The sequence below is a fragment of the Bubalus bubalis genome, chromosome 1, assembly GCF_019923935.1.
Source record: "Bubalus bubalis isolate 160015118507 breed Murrah chromosome 1, NDDB_SH_1, whole genome shotgun sequence".
Taxonomy (NCBI): domain Eukaryota; kingdom Metazoa; phylum Chordata; class Mammalia; order Artiodactyla; family Bovidae; genus Bubalus; species Bubalus bubalis.
Window position 1 is genome coordinate 88,913,434 of NC_059157.1, and position 12,172 is coordinate 88,925,605.

The 12,172-nt window shown below is 36.0% G+C and overlaps 1 long non-coding RNA gene across 3 annotated transcripts in view; it reads right to left on the bottom strand.

Moving 5' to 3' along the window:
• LOC123333169 overlaps positions 1-7,253 on the bottom strand; it is a 34,246-nt gene extending 26,993 nt beyond the window's left edge. The window contains exon 1 of one of the 3 annotated variants that reach the window (XR_006550329.2): positions 6,619-7,120. This is a non-coding gene — a long non-coding RNA (uncharacterized LOC123333169). Of the gene's footprint in view, positions 1-6,618 lie in introns of all 3 variants that reach the window. The other 2 variants (XR_006550327.2, XR_006550328.2) reach the window with 2 other exon arrangements.
• Positions 7,254-12,172: the final 4,919 nt, after the last annotated feature.

A 12,172-nucleotide genomic window follows, 5' to 3' on the forward strand; every position in this document is an offset into this window, starting at 1 on the left:
TTGTTTGTTTGTTTTTGTTTTCTCCAGGTACCATGTAGGGGCTCCCAAAAGGAAATATTTTGACTCCTAAACTTAAATCCTTTTATGGTCTCTCTGGGCCACCTGGGTATTTTATTAAACCACAATGTGAAGCTCCTTAAAGCACTTAGAGATTTAAATCGGGGTTTTGCAAGGTAGAATTTGTTTATGTATAAGGAAAGCCACTGTGACCTCAAAAAATACAAATGGAGCAATCAAGAAAGAGAATAAAACTAATTTATGTTTAATTTGGCCTTCACTCAGCTATTGGGGAAATTTTGAAATTTTCCAGATTTGGCTTTTTAAAAGGATCCCCACAGGGAAAGACTCAGTGTTTCAATAATACTTCTGTTTTCCTCCTAACAGAAATTAAAAAAACAGGAGAGAAAATACAGAAATTCTCTTTCACATGGTAGTGCTTCTGAGGCAGAAGGCAGATGGGCCCCTCCAGGGTAAGCAATTTGAGTTCATTCCCTGTGGACAGAAATTCCAGGACAATGGAGAGAAGAGGCCGGGCTCTGCCCAGATAGAAGATAAGAGACCACATATTTCTCATTCTCAAGTCAGGGAGACCTTCCTGACTAGAAAGCTCCTTGGAGGTCAAAAGAGGGGTGGTGTCAAGTCTACCCATAGTGCTTTTTACTGGAATCCATCTTGACTGTAAATGATTCAAAAGTTGTGTGTCTATCCACATGTGCTGTACTTTTTTCCCTCCTAAGCCCTGGGATTTCTTTGGAAGGAATGATGCTAAAGCTGAAACTCCAGTACTTTGGCCACCTCATGCGAAGACTTGACTCATTGGAAAAGACTCTGATGCTGGGAGGGATTGAGGGCAGGAGGAGAAGGGGACGACAGAGGATGAGATGGCTGGATGGCATCACTGACTTGATGGACGTGAGTCTGAGTGAACTCCGGGAGTTGGTGATGGACAGGGAGGCCTGGCGTGCTGCGATTCATGGGGTCGCAAAGAATTGGACACGACTGAGCAACTGAACTGAACTGAACAAATATTTTACTTGTTTCACTACTTTCAATGTTTATGGTGGTTTAGTCGCTAAGTCGTGTCCAACTCTTGTGACCCCATGGGCTGTAGCCTGCCAGGCTCCTCCATCCATGGGATTTCCCAGGCAAGAATACTGGAGTGGGTTACCATATCCTTCTCCAGGGGATCTTCCTGACCCAGGGATAGAACTCTGGTCTCTTGCATTGCAGGCAGATTCTTTACCGACTGAGCTATCAGGGAAGCCTGTTCAATCTTTATGGGAATTCTTTTCTGAAAACCCAAAAGGCCAGGGCCTTGTCACTGACCTTTGGTCTAGTGGCTAGGATTCAGCTCTCACTGCTGCGTTCCAACCTCATTCTCTGGCTGGGAACCGAAACCCGCTTCAATCCACTGCATACCAAGGCTACCCAAGATCAATTCATGTTTCAAAAGGAAGACTATTTTTAAATTGTTACTCAAGAAAGAGTTCCTCTTATAGTTTGAAATCAGGTTGCAGACTTTTACCAGAAATTATTATCCATTCCTCTTTCTTCCTCTAATGTTTCTCTCGGTATATTTGAATAACAAGCAGGATTTTTAAAAATTATATACCTGTGCATACATAGCTATATTTTAATGCAGTTTCAAATTATCAAGGGCAAAGAGGAAATCTTAAAAGTGACCATGGAGAAAAGATATTAGACTGACTTTGTTTTTATCACTAGAAACAGGAGATCAGTAAAATTTGGAGCAATATCTTCAAAATGCAGAGGGATAATAACTCACTTCAGAACTAAGTGATCAACCTGACTATTTTTTTTCAGTAGGGAGAACAAAACAAAGACATATTGAAATAAACAAAGACTTTCAAGTTTACCACAGACAAATCCTTAATTTAAAAAAAATGCTTAAGCAAAAGAGACACAGATGTATAGAACAGTCTTTTGGACTCTGTGGGAGAGGGAGAGAGTGGGATTATTTGGGAGAATGGCACTGAAACATGTATAATATCATATATGAAACGAATCGCCAGTCCAGGTTCAATGCATGATACTGGATGCTTGGGGCTGGTGCACTGGGATGACCCAGAGGGATGGTACGGGGAGGGAGGTGGGAGGGGGGGTTCAGGATGGGGAACACGTGTACACCCGTGGCAGATTCATGTTGATGTATGGCAAAACCAATACAATACTGTAAAGTAATTAACCTCCAATTAAATAAATTTATATTTAAAAAATAAATAAAATAAAATATTCTTGCCTTTAAAAAAAAATGCTCAAAAAGATTCTTCATCAAGGAGAAAAGTAAACTTACAGGAAAGGAAAGATGTAGTAAAGCCAAATGTTAACATGGATTCTACTAAATATATTGATAAATATAATTGCTTCAAAATATCTAATTATCTTTTGCTTCACTTTTAAGATAAAACAATGCTTTGCAAAAATAAAAATATAATGGGATTTTAATTGATACTCAAGGAGGTTAAGGGTCTGTTATGAAGGAAGGTAAAATAGTCACATTTATTAGGAGAAGTGATATTTAAATATATATGCAGAAAGAATTAGGGTAACAACATAAAAAAGAAACTGTATGGTGTCCAAACCAGAAGAAGAAAAAATTGCAAGTATAGTTAAAAAACAAAAAAACACAGTCAAATCCTAACCAACAGGAAACTGTTATAGAAATAATATCATAGACAATAGAATTAAAGGCAAAAAGCATGGATGGAGAAAATACACAATAGAAGCAATAACTGTAACAAATCATAACATGCACAAGTTTCTGAATGCCTAATAATATAGTCTTAATATATATAAAGCAAAAACTGGCCATACTAGTCGTGTCAGACCCACATGAACAGTGGAGACAGACTGCATTTAAATCTCAGCTCTACCGACTGCTAGCTTTGTGAACTTCTTAACTTCTTTGTCCCTCGATTTCTTCTTTTGTAAAAATGATGCCCTCACCTTATACAGTTGGTTTAAGAATAAAATAAATTATTATATTTAGAGGACACATACAGTACCAAGCGCATATTAAAATCTATACGTAACTTTTTACTGATGGAGAGAATTTTAAGAATTGATTCCTCTAATAAAGTGAAAAACTGATATTCAGACAAAACATAATAATGCTAGAGGACTTCGATGAGGATTGTTTTTCTAAAAGAGAATGTATATTGAACACTACCTCCAAAAAGTAAAAAATATACACTTTTGAAATTACTGGAACATTATAAAATTAACCACATACTAGATCACATGTATGGAGTAGAAAATGGCAACCCACTCCAGTATTCTTGCCTGGGAAATTCCATGGACGGAGGATCCTGGCAGGCTACAGTTCATGGGGTCACAGAGTTGGACACAACTGAGCACAAATGCCTAGATCACATGTAATGTCAACTATTTTCAATAATTTATAAAACCGTATCTTCTTACCACAAAGGATTAAATATTTTTTGAAAATAAAATAAACTTATTTTCAGAAAGTTGATACGTTCTCAGATGTAAAGTATGAAAAAAGATCACAATAGAAATTAGAGAATATTTATAACTAAGTAAAAATAAAAGTGGTACATATCAAAACCTGCCAGAAGCTGGTACAGCAGTAATTCCAGGGAAATTTATACACATATATGGCATCTGGTCCCATCACTTCATGGGAAATAGATGGGGAAACAGTGGAAACAGTGTCAGACTTTATTTTTTGGGCTCCAAAATCACTGCAGATGGTGATTGCAGCCATGAAATTAAAAGACACTTACTCCTTGGAAGGAAAGTTATGACCAACCTAGATAACATATTGAAAAGCAGAGACATTACTTTGCCAACAAAGGTCCGTCTAGTCAAGGCTATGGTTTTTCCAGTGGTCATGTATGGATGTGAGAATTGGACTGTGAAGAAGGCTGAGCGCCGAAGAATTGATGCTTTTGAACTGTGGTGTTGGAGAAGACTCTTGAGAGTCCCTTGGACTGCAAGATTTGACCAGTCCATTCTGAAAGAGATCAGCCCTGGGATTTCTTTGGAAGGACTGATGCTAAAGCTGAAACTCCAGTACTATGGCCACCTCATGCGAAGAGTTGACTCATTGGAAAAGACTCTGATGCTGGGAGGGATTGAGGGCAAGAGGAGAAGGGGACGACAGAGGACGAGATGGCTGGATGGCATCACTGACTCAATGGACGTGAGTCTGAGTGAACTCTGGGAGTTGGTGATGGACAGGGAGGCCTGGCGTGCTGCGATTCATGGGGTCACAAAGAGTTGGACACGACTGAGCAACTGAACTGAACTGAAATGTATTTACTTAATAAATAAAATCAACAAAACAAAAGCTATTTCTTTTAAAGAAAGAAAGTACACTGACTCCATTAGTAAAAGAGAGAACATCAAAAAGAATAATAGAAAAATGGAATGAAAATAGTAAATATTGAAATTACTATATTTTTATGGAGCTTTTTATAATATCATATAAACATTATAAATAAATTTATGCCAATAACTTGTAGACTTAAATGAAACTGACAACTTTCCAGACAAATATAAGTTAGTAAAATTGCCTGAGGAAGAAATGATTAACATTAAATAAATTTAGTGAATTACACAATCTTATCTTGCCTAAAAAACACCAAAGCTTCTTGGAACTAACAATTTAAACTACAGAAAAATGTTTCAGAGAATAGTTAATGAGGGGAAACTACTCAGCCAGTTTTATGAAGCGAATGTATCTTTACATCCAAAGCAGACATGAACAATGAAAGAAACAAAGTCCTATAGATAGATGCAAAAAATGCAATCAATTTCAAGAGTCATCGATGACAACTTTCAGCTAATTAGGAATAGAAGGAGAATCTTTGAACTTTTATCTATAGTTAACAGCACACTGAAATGTGAAATTTCAGATGTGTTCCAATTAAACTCAGGAACAACTCAAGGATGCCTATGAAACTGCTTCTAACACTGGAAATACAACACAAACAATAAGGTAAGTAAAGAAAATAAGGTATAAGGAGTACAAAAACTAGCAAAATTATCTTTGTTGAGACAATACTGTTTATAAAATTAAAGAAAATTTACAAACAATTGGCAAGTTTGCTAGACACGAATATATATAAGACTCAATATAAGAATCAATAGAGTCCTTACATATGAATGATCATTAATGAGTAAAACAACGGCAGCTAGGTAGTTATTAATAACTAAAGAGAGTAAAGCACCTTTTAATAAATCTAGCAAAAGCTGTATAGCAAACTTTTGACAGAGAAAAATGTAAATATGAACAATCCTTTAAAGCACTAATAGAAAATTAGGCTATGATAACAGATAAAAGACTAATATCTAAAAGATATCAGTGTTCTCAAATTCACTTTATATTTTCATCCAATTGTGACTATAATCCCAGAAAGAATATATTTGCCTGTTTAATGGAACTTGCCAAAGCTTACCCTTTATTCATTCAAATAAATGAATAAAGTCCAAGATTAAGTAAGAAATTTAGAAGAAAATTAACTTTTAAAAGGAGAATATCAAGATATTTTGTTGCTGGGATAATTAAAATAGTGTAGAACAGGAACTGAAATAAATAAACAGACAAAGGGTCAGAAAAGAGAGCCCAGAAACTCATAAATATATTGATGTATGAGAGAGAAGAGATATTAAAATCAGTAAGAAAAGAGTGAATTTTTCATACATAGCTTTAGGACAACTGGGTATCTAAGTAAAATACAATTTCAAATATTTTAAAGCCCTAAATATTAAAAGTAAGACTTTAAAACTTTTAAAAGAAAATATAGAATATGTTTATTATCCTGAGGTTGGCAAGATGTATATGCCTAAAAGGCAAAACTCATTAAGTAAAACTATGATATATCTGCCAACATTACAATGAAAACTTTCTATTTAATAAAATACCACAAAGTTAAAGGAAGCCACAGAATGGGATTTTATATTTGCATGGGGTTTCACCAATGAAGATCTCATATTCAGAACATATAAATGTTTACAAATAAATAAGAAAAATATAACAACCCAATATGAATTGGGCTTCCCTGGTGTTTCAGAGGTTAAAGTGTCTGCCTGCAATGCGGGAGACCTGGGTTCAATCCCTGGGTCGCGAAGATCCTCTGGAGATGGAAATAGCAACCCACTCCAGCATTCCTGCCTGGAGAATCACACGGAGAGAGGAGCCTGGTAGGCTACAGTCCACAGGATCGCAAAGAGTCGTACATGACTGAGCTACTTCACTTTCACTTTCAATATGAATAAAGGCCAATATGTGTGAGGTATTCAAGAAAAGGAGTGTTCAAATGGCCAACAACGTAGAAATTAAAAGGTTCAACCCCACAAATGATTAGGAAAATGAAAGTTAAAACCAAATGCAAATTAAAACCATTCACCTTTCAAATTCAGCAAACCAATTTTAAAGTCTCGTGATACTCTAGACTTATAAAAGGTCACATAGATTCTCATACATTTATAGTGAACACAGAAATTGGTGTAGCTATTTTGGAAGGAAATTTACCATTCATAAAGTTTAATATGCCATATTAATTTTGTATTGCCGTGTAACAAACAACTATCGACTTCATGGCTTAAAACAATGAAAATTTGTTAGCTTACAGTTCTGGAGGTCAGAAGTTTGTCCTGCGTTTCACTGGGCTAAAGTCAAGATGTCTCTTCTGGACTGCATTCCTAGCTGGAGGCTCTAGGAGAGAACCCGTTTTTGTTGCCTTTATCCAGTGGCTCCGGACTTATACTACTCGGCACATGCCCCTCTTCACCATCTTCAAAACCAGCAACAGCTGGTAGAATTTTTTTCAGGTGGTAGCTTATGACTCTCAGTTCTGCCTCCTCTTCTGATTTCAAGGATTCCTGTAATTAGATTGGGCCCTCCTGGGTAAGCCAATTAAGTAAGCCTTGCCTTCTAAAGATACTTAATTACATTTGTGAAGACCCTTTTGCCATACAAAGTCTAACATATAAACAGGTTTCAAGGACATCTTTAGAGGAACTACATATACATGTGCTCCTTGAACTAGCAATTTTACATCAGAGGCCTTAAAAAATTATTGCAAATGAACTCAAAGAGATATTCAGAAATACATTCATTGGGACATTGTGTATATTATGAAAGTTTTTTTTAATCGTTTATTAATAGGAAAATAAATATCAGTGCATTTCCACAATGGAATTCTTCATAGGGTTAAGATAAATTGTAAAAACATAATATCAAACAAAATAAAGATGCAGAATTACATTTGTTTGAGTATGTGTATGTATGGATGTGCATGGATAAGGAGAGATGATTGACATAGATGATAGAGATTATAGCAATGAATTGGCATAATAAATTCAATGGTTTATTTGAATTCATTGAATTCAATAAATTCAAATGGTTATCTTTGGGAAGTTAGGGGAAGGGGAAGATACACAATATGTTTACATATGTTAGAGCTAGGTGGGTAGATGTGTTTTACTTAAAATACTCCCCAGTTTTTTTATGCTTTCAGTGTTTCACAATAGAAATTTGAAGACACTTGTGTAAGGACACTAAAAGGAATACAGGAATCCCATGGAAGATGCAAAAGCTAAGAAGAGGAACACACTGAGCTAAGCCTAGATTAGTTGGTATTACAAATAAACACTAAACTGAACATCAAGAGCCTGGAGTTTCATCTTAGCTCTGTGACTATTTACCTATGTAACTTTGAGCACATTACCAAACACTACCAGATATTAGCCTCCCCATATCACAAGTGAGGACACAAGCAGAACACTCTAGGTTTGCTGTAAACATAAGATAGTCTATCTGATGGCTTTTAAGTACAGTCAGAGATTGTTGACACTAAAATATGTCTGGTTTGACAAAGTACATCTTCTTGAAATTGAATTCTTGAAGTTCATGTCTACAGAACTTGTATGAATACATGTACATGCTCCTACACACACCAACACTGCATAATCCCTGCTTTTGGCTTAAAATCACTACTATCTGCCAGTCTTTTGAGGCTAAAAGATGGCTCCATAGCTGTTCAGGGAAACAGTTATTAAACCCAGTCTGGGATAAAATGTTGAGATGGAATTGAATTTGGAGCCCTCTTCTTTGTGACCTTCACAGAATCAAGCTCAGTTTTTCATTTGTATAATCTCTTTGGGGAACATGTTCAGTGGTAAGCTGTTAAACAGTACATCTCTAGAACATTATTCCCCAAAAGAGACCTATTAATGCCATAGAATTATGGTAACTTGCCTGTCCTAATTTAGGAACAGACAGTGTTAGACTATGGGGTAAATATTTCCTGGCAAAAACTATATAGTCATTCAAATCCCAGGGTTGCTGAGTGATCTCCTTGCCCATGCCAGAAGGGCCCCCACACTGCAGAAAGAATTCCCTTCACAGATGCTCTGCCACCTCACAAATGCTTCCTTTGTCCTATGTACAAAATCAATGCCGAGGATTTTATACCTTGATTCATGCCTTTGGACACTATTTGGCATATCCTTCCAAGCGATGTCTTCTTCAATAAGAACAAGCCACTTACTTCTGATGACATGAATTCTTGAGTAGGACTCTGACTGGGACATACATTGCCTGAGGCAGGAGGCTGGGCTCACTGGCTGTCTTCTGAGCAGCCCAGATTTCATGTCCTAGTTACTCAACTTTGAGCACAGCCAAAATTTATCTCAAGCCAAGTTCTTCTGGACAAAAAACACTGAAAATTCTTGCCTGCTTCAAGCCAGTAGAAGACTCCAGCCGGATATTGGACCTGTCAAGTAATTTTAATCACTAAAAGAAGAATAGGTTAGACTCTTGCTCTCATTCTCCATAGTGCTGAGGCCACATATAGGCCACCTCTAAATGAAATTTGTGTGTTTTAGTTTAAATTCTCTGTTGTTTTTATTGATTCTGTACATATGATATTTCAGAATACAGTTTTTAATCATATATGTATTCCTGAAGACCCATGAAGTGACTGCTGCGTTTAAAATAAAATTTTTAATTAAAATTTTAATAAAAAGTTTTATTAAAAACATTAAAAAATGTTTAAAATCAGAATTTTTTATTTTAGGAGAGAGTATTTTAGATGTTGTACAACCCTCTCCACTTTCCTGTCACTGCATTGTAACTGTCTCCTAGTCATTTCCCCATGCTGCTGCTGCTAAGTCACTTCAGTCGTGTCCGACTCTGTGCAACCCCATAGACAGCAGCCCACCAGGCTCCTCAGTCCCTGGGATTCTCCAGGCAAGAACACTGGAGTGGGTTGCCATTTCCTTCTCCGATGCATGAAAGTGAAAAGTGAAAGTGAAGTTGCTCAGTCCTATCCGACTCTTTGCAACCCCACGGGACTGCAGCCTAGCAGGCTCCTCCGTCCATGGGATTTTCCAGGCAAGAGTACTGGAGTGGGTTGCCACTGCCTTCTCCGCATTTCCCATATACTTTAAGAATTTGACCTCAGGTTCATGGCTTTCTTTTCCAACATTGAAGGTTCTTGTGGACGACTTACCAAATCCCAGATATCTCTAAACAATAGCTTTCTCCATATGTTACATTCTAGAACATGCCACTTCACAAATTGCTCACTTACAACCTCTAATCTTTTTACTTTACAAATATGTGGACATTATTCTACTCTTAAGGCTTGTCAATTCACTGACCTTCCATTTTTACTTCCTTATCACCTTTTATCTCCCTCTTCAGGTCGGATTGAATGCTCTAGAATTTCAGTGATGATCCTGATAAAACCATCAAATTTTTTTTGCCTTTCTTTTCACAGAAAATTCTAATCCTATATAAACTCAATTATCTGCTTTGGAAGATTCAGTTCAGTTCAGTCGCTCAGTCATGTCTGACTCTTTGCGACCCCATGGACTGCAGCAGGCCAGGCCTCCATCACCAGCTCCCAGAGCTTCCTCAGACCCATGCCCATTGAGTCAGTGATGCCATCCAACCATCTCATCCTCTGTCTTCCCCTACTTCTCCCACCTTCAATCTTTCCCAGCATCAGGATCTTTTCAAGGGAGTCAGTTCTTTGCATCAGGTGGCCAAAGTATTGGAGTTTCAGCTTCAACATCAGTCCTTCCAATGAATATTAAGGACTGATTTTCTTTAGGATGAACTGGTTGGATCTCCTTGCGGTCCAAGTGACTCTCAAGAGTCTTCTCCAACACCACAGCTCAAAAGCATCAATTCTTCGGCACTCAGCTTTCTTTATAGTCCAACTCTCACATCCATACTACTACTGGAAAAACCATAGCTTTGTCTAGATGGATCTTTTTTGGGAAAGTAACGTCTCTGCTTTTTAATATGCTGTCTAGGTTGGTCATAACTTTCCTTCCAAAGATAGGTCTCACTATAAATTTGGAATCATAAACCTTATTTTTTCTCTGCTCAACTTGCCTTCTGACTTTCTTCAAAAATTACTTCAAACTTTATTTTCTATTCTCAAACTTCTACTTCAACCTCTCATATTGACTATTGATTTTTAGCTGATTATGTTACCATTTACTTCTCGGAGAGAGAGAGAAATCCACCTGAAAAGAATCAACTAACTTCGTGATCATCCAACCTACAAATCCACCTGAATGTGCTTGCATCTTTTCCTTCCAAGTGTACTTCTGAAGCATTTCTTCCATCTGAACTCTGAGATCCTATGCCTTACTGATTGCCCTAGAGCATTTACTTCCTCTGCTTTTCCATGAATTACCAATCTTCACACTTTACATAAGCTCTTTCCAAAGTCTTCCAACCATTCCAACCATTTTTTAGTAAGTTTAAAAAATCTGTTTCTTAATTTGAGTTTCCTGTTCTGTGAATATTATATTTATATATTGTACCAGCTTTCTATGGAATCATCTTTTCTTTATCCATTTGTAGTTTTTTTGTAGATTCTATATATAGTCAGCTAAAACACTGCAATAAGTGTCATTTGCTTGTAGTTTTCCTTTTAGATTTATTTATGAGGTCTTTTGTCTAATAGGAGTTTTAATTTTACTGAACTCAGATTTAGCAGGATTTTCTTTTATGGTTTATGCATTTTGCATCTTTTTTTTAAATTTAATTTTATTTTTAAACTTTACATAATTGTATTAGTTTTGCCAAACATCAAAATGAATCCGCCACAGGTATACATGTGTTCCCCATCCTGAACCCTCCTCCCCCCTCCCTCCCCATACCATCCCTCTGGGTCGTCCCAGTGCACCAGCCCCAAGCATCCAATAAAGATATATTTCAATATTCTAGAAATTTTAAAATGTTACTTTTTACATTGCATCTTTAATTTACATAGATTTTTTCAAAGAGAATAGTATAAACTAAGAACCTTTCTTTTTTTTCTTATAGATAATTATCCAAGCAACATTTATTCTCCTACCCAACTTCTACCTAATAATTTGAAAAAGAAACTTAGTCATTGACAAGATCTAAATATTTGTGTCTACTTTGGCACTCTATTTTTTGTCCCATTGATTGATTTTTCCATTCAGGCATCAATATCACACTGCTTTTATTATTAAATTGCTATATCTCTTTAACATATATTGATATCTGATGGGGAGTGTTCCACCACTATATTCTTCTCTAAACTCTTTTGACTTTGTTGGCTCACTGCATTTTTATTTGAATTTTAGTTTTCAATTTGTCAAGTTACAGGAAATTTGATTTGATTTCTTTAATAAGAATTGCTTTATATTTATAGATTAATTTGGGGTGAACTGCACTTTTTTGGTATTATTGGTTCCCAGCCATAAACACGGTACATAGTTTTAATTTATTTTAGTCTTTTTATGTATTTTAAGAATAAATATTATACATTTATCACCAAAGTGAGTAAAAATATAAATTATTCAAATCAAAACATAGAGGGAAAAAAGAGAGAAAAATGGAACAGAACATTTAAAATCTTTGGGAATAAAAATCAAGCAGTTTAACATCCATTAACATATCCTAGAAGGAAGAGAGAAAGTAAATGGTATATAAGAAATATTATACAAGATTATTACTATGATTTTCCAAATTGACAAAAAAATAGTAACTTATATATCCTAGAATCTCAACAAACACAGGATAAAGTAAACCATACTTAAGGAAATCATAGTTAAAATTCTGAACAGCAAGGATTAAGTGAAATTCATAAAAGCAGTCAGAAAAAAACTCTGACATTTCACTTACACACAA